Source organism: Canis aureus, chromosome X (assembly GCF_053574225.1).
Source record: "Canis aureus isolate CA01 chromosome X, VMU_Caureus_v.1.0, whole genome shotgun sequence".
NCBI lineage: Eukaryota > Metazoa > Chordata > Mammalia > Carnivora > Canidae > Canis > Canis aureus.
Genome location: NC_135649.1, coordinates 82,274,024 through 82,281,612, shown reverse-complemented (window position 1 = coordinate 82,281,612; position 7,589 = coordinate 82,274,024).

Here is a 7,589-nt window from a genome sequence, read left to right as displayed (position 1 = left end):
GCTTGTGCCTGGTTTCCTTTGGACTTCAGCCCATATTGCTTTTCCCTTTGCTCAAGGGAAGTGGACAGACTAAGGAAGTCTGTGCATGAATTTCTCCAGATTCTACCTGTGTCCTTTTTTCTGGTTGATCTGTCATGTGTCTATCCTTTCACTGTAATAAACCTTAGCTAAGAGTACAACTGTATGCTGAATCTTACTATAAGTCCTCCTACTGAATCACTAAACTGGGGGATGGTTTTGGGGACCCCTGACACAAATATACACACATACACAGAAAGAAAATGATAAAGGAAAGTGACAAAATGTTAACATAGGAGCATCCCAATAAAGGGTATACAAGAATTGTTATTTTGTAACTTTTCTGTAAATCTGAAATTATTTCAAAATAAAAATTTTTAAAGATTATTTATTTATTTGAGAGAGAGAGAGAGAGTGCATAAGCATAGAAGAGGGATAGAGGGAGAGGGAGAAGCAGACCCCCCACTGAGCAGGCAACCCAATGTGTGACTCCATCTCAGAACTCTGAGATCACAACCTGAGCTGAAGGCAGATGTTTAGCTAGCCACCCAGGCGCCCTCAAAATAAAAACTTTAGGGATCCCTGGGGGGCGCAGAGGTTTAGCGCCTGCCTTTGGCCCAGGGCGCGATCCTGGAAACCCAGGATCGAATCCCACATCGGGCTCCCGCTGCATGGAGCCTGCTTCTCCCTCTGCCTGTGTCTCTGCCTCTCTCTCTCTCTCTCTCTCTCTCTGTGTGTGTGTGTGTGTGACTATCATAAAAAAATTTTAAAAAATAAAAAAAATAAAAATAAAAACTTTAAAATGGAAATGAAACCAAATCTGTATCCTAAGTGAGTGCATTGCTTATTGCTAGAAGTATATCTACTTCCAGGTCCTCTCCACGAACATAGGTGGGAAATACACACACACAATCAGTTCTCTTTCTCTATCTTATCTAAAATCTTGAGTTCATCTTGTTACCTCTAATTCCAGTTCAATACTTCAGGGTACATTCTTCTCTTCCTCCATCCATATTTATAACTTCCTTCTTATATTTGTAATTCTGTTAGTAAGTAACCTACCCATTATTTCTAACATATTGTTTCCTGAAGCCTAGATTACACAAAAGGGATTTGGGGAATTGTTAACCCATACTTCTAGGAAAGCAAATCTATTTATTAGAGATCAATATTTATTTACAGGCTTATTTATTTATTTGTTTGTTTATTTATTTATTTATTTTTAAAGAGAGAGGGGTGCCTGGGTGGATCAGTTGGTTAAGTGTCTGCCTTCCGCTCAGGTCATGATCTTAGGGTCCCAAGACAGAGCCCCACGTTGGGCTCCCTGCTCAGCCAAAATCTGGATTCTCCCTCTCCATCTGCCCCTAGAGCCCCCCAAGGCCCTCCCCCACTCGTCCTCTCAGAAGTGCGCCCTCTTTCTCAAATAAATAAATAAATAAATAAATAAATAAATAAATAAATATAAAATCTTAAAAAAAAAATAAAGAGGGAAGGGGAGAGGGGCAGAGGGAGAGAAAGAATCTTAAGCAGCCTCCATGCCCAGGATGGAGCTCAATACCCGCTGGATATGACGACCCTGAGATCACCACCTGAACCAAAACCAAGAGTCCCATGCTTAATTGAGCCACCCAGGTACCCTTACAGGCATTTTTTAAAATTCCATTTATTTATTCATGAGAGACACAAAGAGAAGCAAAGCCATAGGCAGGGGGAGAGGCAGGCTCCATGCAGGGAGCCCGAGGTGGGACTAAATCCTGGGACTCTAGGATCACGCCTTGAGCCAAAGGCAAATGCTCAACAGCTGAGCCACCCAGGCGTCCCTTTTTTTTAATTATTTTTTTATTTTTTTAACCTACAGGTGTGTTATGTTATGTTATGCTATGTTATGTTAAGATTTTATTTATTTATTCATGAAAGACATGGAGAGGGATCCCTGGGTGGCGCAGCGGTTTGGCGCCTGCCTTTGGCCCAGGGCGCAATCCTGGAGACCCGGGATCGAATCCCACGTCGGGCTCCCGGTGCATGGAGCCTGCTTCTCCCTCTGCCTGTGTCTCTGCCTCTCTCTCTCTCTCTCTCTATGTGTGGCTATCATAAAAAAATAATAATAATAAAAAGAAAGACATGGAGAGAGAGGCAGAGACATAGGCAGAGGGAGAAGCAGGCTCCCTGCGGAGAGCCCCATGTGGGACTTGATCCCACGACCCTGTGATCATGCCCTGAGCCAAAGGCAGACGCTCAACTGCAGAGCCACCCAGGTGTCCCCCGCTATGGGCATTTTAAAGGTAAAATTTCCATATAGTAGGGATGCCTGGGTGGTTCAGTGGTTGAGTGTCTGCCTTTGGCTCAGGGCGGGATCCCAGAGTCCGGGATTGAGTCCTGCGGTGGGCTCCCTGCTCCCTGTGAGGAGCCTGCTTCTTCCTCTGCCTGGGTCTCTGCATCTTTCTCCCTGTGTCTCTCATGGATAAATACATAAATCTTTTTTAAAAATTTCCATACAGTAAAATTCACAAATCAAAATTTATACCATCCTGACAAATAATGAATATATTCAAGTAGCCCATACCCCTATCAAGATATAGAGTATTTCATAACCCCTAGAAACTTCCCTCCTACTCCTTTTCCAGTCAATCCCTTCCTGCATGCAGCAATTACTGTTCTGAGTTGTTTGGGGGGAGGCATGTGGATGTTCAATTGTTCCATCATTTGTTGAAAATATTATCCATTCCAGGGGCACCTGGGAGGCTCAGTCAGTTGAGCATCCAACTCCTGATTGCAGCTCAGGTCATGATCTTGGGGTCATGGGGTCGTGAGATTGAACTCCAGGTTGAGCTCTGTGCTGGGCTTGCAGCCTGCTTGAGGTTCCTTCTTTCCCTGCTCCTCCCTCTCCCCACTTGTACTCTCTCTCTCTAAAAAAAAAAAAAAAAAAAAAAAATATTATCCAATCTGCACTGCCTTTGTATGTTTTGTAAAAGTCAATTGACCAGATGCCTGGGTGGCTCAGATGGTTGAGCAACTGGCTCTTGACTTCAGCTCAGGATCCTGGGATAGAGCCCTATGCTGAGCTCTAGACTCAGTTTTGAATCTACCTGAGATTCTTCCCTCTCTCTTCTCTCTCTTCCTCTGCCCTTCCCCCCGCTAGCATGTGCATGCTTCCTCTCTCTCTTAAATAAATAAATAAATAAATAAATAAATAAATAAATAAATAAATAAATAATTTTTAAAAAATGTCAATTGGCCATATATGTGTGGGTCTATTTCTGGAGTTTCTATTTTCTTTCATTGATACGTGTTGTCTGGACACCAATACCACAATGTCTCGATTCATATAGTTTTACAATGTCTTGAAGTCAGGAAGTCCTCTAAATTTGTTCTTGCTTTTCTAAGTTGTTTTTTTTTTTTTTTTTTTGACTACACCTATCATGGGGCTTGAACTCATGACCTCAATATCAAGAGTTGCATGTTCTTCCAACTGAGCTAGCCAGGCTCCTCTCTAAATTGTTTTGGTCCTTTTCATTTCCATATGAATTTTATTTTTATTTTCTTAAAAGATTTTATTTATTTACTCACAAGAGACACACACACACACAGAGGCAGAGACACAGGCAGAGGAAGAAGCAGGCTCCATGCAGGGAGCCCGATGTAGGACTCGATCCTGGGACTCCAGGATCATGCCCTGAGCCACAGGCAGATGCTCAATCACTGAGCCACTCAGGCATCCCTCCATATGAATTTTATAATCTGGGCAGCCCGGGTGGCTCAGCAGTTTAGCGCCGCCTTCGGCCCGGGTCCTGATCCTGGACACCTGGGATCGAGTCCTGAGTCAGGCTTCCGGCACGAAGCCTGCTTCTCTCTCTGCCTGTCTCTACCTCTCTGTCCCTGTGTCTCTCATGAATAAGTAAATGAAATAAAAAAAAAAGAATTTTAGAATCTGCTTGCCAATTCTACAAAATATGCTAGGATTTTGAGTGAGATTGCATTAAATATATAGATCAATCGTGAGAGAGTTTACATCTTACTATGACTGAGTCTTATGATCCATGAACCTGGTGTATCTGTCCACTTATTAAATCTTTAATTTCTCTCAGCAAAGCTTTGTACTCAGTGTATAGGTCTTATACATGTACCTCCATATTTTCGATGGTACAATGAATGTTATTTTAAAATTTCAATTCCTTATGGGTCGTTGCTGGTATATAGAAATATAGTTAAATGCGTATATTGATCTTGTATCCTGCAATCTTAAAGTCACTTATAAGTTCTAGTGGGGTTTTTTGATATCCCATGATTTTTCTACATAGATGAATACATATATACATGTCACTTCCAAGTAAAGACAGCTTCATTTCTTCCTTTCCAATCTGTATACAACTTTTCTTTCTTTCTTGCCTTTTCCATGGACTGTCCCTCCAGTACAATGTTGAATTGAAGTGATGAGAGTGGACATCCTTGCTTTCTTCCTGATCTTAGGGGGAAGGGCATTCGGCCTTACACCATTAAGTTTGATTAAGTTTGATATTACTACCATTTGCAATGATATGGATGGAGCTAGAGAGTATAATACTAGGCAAAATAAGTCAGTCAAAGAAAGACAAATACTATACGATTTCACCCCTATGTAGAGTTTAAGAAACAAAACAAATGAACAAAGGGGAAAAAGAGAGAGAGAGAGAAAAGCAAGCCAAGAAATAGACTCTTTCTCTCCGTCCCTTTTTTTTTAAACAGACTCTTAACTACAGAGAACAAACTTGGTTACCAGAGTGGGGGTGGGGGGGCCGGGGGGGGGGCAGTAAATAAATGCTGAGGATTAAGGAGTGCACTTCTTGTGATGAGCACCAGATGTTGTATAGAAGTGTTGAATCACTCTATTCTATGCCTGAAACTGCTATTTTACTGCATGTTGACTAACCAGAATCAAAATTAAAACTTAAAAAAAGTTTGACATTACTATAGGTTTTTGTAAATGCTCTTTATCATGATGAAGATATGTTACCTTTTATTTCTAGTTTTCTAAGAGCTTTTTTAAAAAATCAGGAATGGATGATGAATTTTTGTCAAATGCTCTTTCTGCATTGTTGAGATGATCATGGGTTTTGCTTGCATTCTTGGAGTAAATTCAGTTTTGTCTTGATGTATTATCTTTTGTATATATTGTTGGATTTGATTTACTAAAATGTTGCTAAAAACTTTTGCGACTCTGTGAAGGATACTTGTGTATACACTTGACTCTTTTTTAAAACTTTTAAGTTTTATTTTTTTTCAAAGATTTTTTTTTTGAGAGGGAGAGAGAGAGAGAGAGGGCACAAGTGGGGGGGGACAGAGGGAGAGGCAGGGAGCCAGATCTGGGGCTCAATCCCAAGACCCTGGGATCATGATCCGACCCAAGTTGAAGGCAGACGCATAACCCACTGAGCCACCTAGGCACCCCTTTTTATTTATTTTTTTTAAGTAAGCTCTATGCCCAACATGGGGCCTGAACTCATCACCTGGGGACCGAGAGTCATATTCTCCACCCACTGAGCCAGCCAGGCACCCCTACAATTGACTATTGATCAGTGGGGTGGGGGCACTGACCCACTGCACAGTTGAAACTCCACATATAAATTTTGACTCCCCAAAACCTTAACCATTAATAGCCTACTGTTAACTGGAAACCTTATTGTTAATATGAACATCAATTAATACATATTATGTATATGTATTATATACCATATTCTTACAACAAAGTAAGCTAGAGAAAAGAAAATGTTATTAGGAAATTCAAAAGGAGGGATGCCTGGGTGGCTCAGTGGTTGAGCATCTGCCTTTGGCTCAGGTCGTGATCCCGGGGTCCTGGGATCGAGTCCCGCATTGGGCTCCCTGTGGGCAGTCTGCTTCTCCCTCTGCCTATGTGTCTGCCTTTCTCTGTGTGTCCTCATGAATAAATAAATAAAATCTTTTAAAAAAGGAAATTTGTAAGAGAAAATACATACACAGTACTGTACAGTATTTATTTAAAAATCCACATATAAGTGGACATGTGCAGTTCAAACCCATGTTGCTCAAGGATCAACCATAATTTTCTTTTTTTTTAAAGATTTTTTTATTTTTATTTATTCATAGAGATGGAGAGAGAGAGAGAGAGAGAGAGCAGAGAGAGAAGCAGGCTCCATGCAGAGAGCCTGAGGTGGGACTCAATCCAGGGTCTCCAGGATCACACCCTGGACTGCAGGCGGCACTAAACCGCTGCGCCACCAGGGCTGCCCTAATTTTCTTATTTTTAAAAAAGATCTATTTATCTGACAGAAAGACAGACAGATAGCACAGGGGGGAGGGGCAGAGGGAGAGGGAGAGAGAATATTAAGCAGACATTGCACTAATCTCAGAGCCCAACGTGGCACTAGATCCCACGACCCTGAATCATGACCCTGATATCACAACCCCAACCTGAAACCAAGAGTCAGATGCTCAACCAGGCACCCCAACTGTAGTTTTCTTATAATGACATTCTCTGGTTTAGTATCAGAGTAATGCTAGTCTCATAGAATGAGATGGGAGTATTCCCTTCTCTTAAATCTGGAAGAGTTTGCATAGAATTGATATTTTTTCTTCCTTAACTATTTGGTACAATTTCCCAAAAAAGCCTTCTGGGCCTGGAATTTCCTTTGTGGGAAGATGTCTTATTACAGATTAAATGTCTTTAATAGATACAGGGTTATTCAAATTGTCTATTTCTTCCTAAGTGAGTCTTGGTATTTTGTGTCTTGTTGCCAGAATTGTTGTCATAAAGATGTTCAAAATATTCCCCTATTATTCTTCTTTTAAAATTATGGTAAAATGTGCATAACACAAAACTTACCGTTTAAACTATTTTTAAGTGTACAATTCAGTAGCACTAAATAAATTCAGTGTTGTGTAACCATCACCACTGTGTATTTCCAGGACTTTTTCATCATCCCAAACAGAAACTCTGTACCCATTAAGCAATAACTCTTCATTCTCCCCCAATTGCTAACCCCCAACCCCTTGTAACCTCTACTCTACTTTCTGTCTCTGGGAATTTGCCTACCCTAGACATCTCATAAAAGTAGAATTACACAATGCGTACAATCCTTTTATATCTGGCTTATTTTACTTTGCATAGTGTCCATGTTATAGCATGTATCATCATTTTATTTCTTTTTATGGCGAAATAATATTCCACTATTTTGTTTATCCATGCATCTGTCAATGGACACTTGTGTTGTTTCCACCTTTTGGCTGTTGTGAATAATGCTAAGAATGCTGGTGTACAGTATCCCCTGTTATCCTTTTACTATCTGTAAACTGTGATGATGTCACCTCTCTCATTCTTGATATTGGTCATTTATGTCTTCTCTCTTTTTTTTCTGATCAATCTGGCTAGAAGTTTATCAGTTTTACTAATTTTCTCAGTAATATTGGTTTCATTGATTTAGTGTTTTTCTGTCTTCTTTGTCACTGATTTCCACTCTGACCTTTATTATTTTGCTTCTTTTGGGGTAGCCCAGGTGGCTCAGCGATTTAGCACCGCCTTCAGCCCAGAGCGTGATCCTGGAGACCCGGGAGACCCGGGA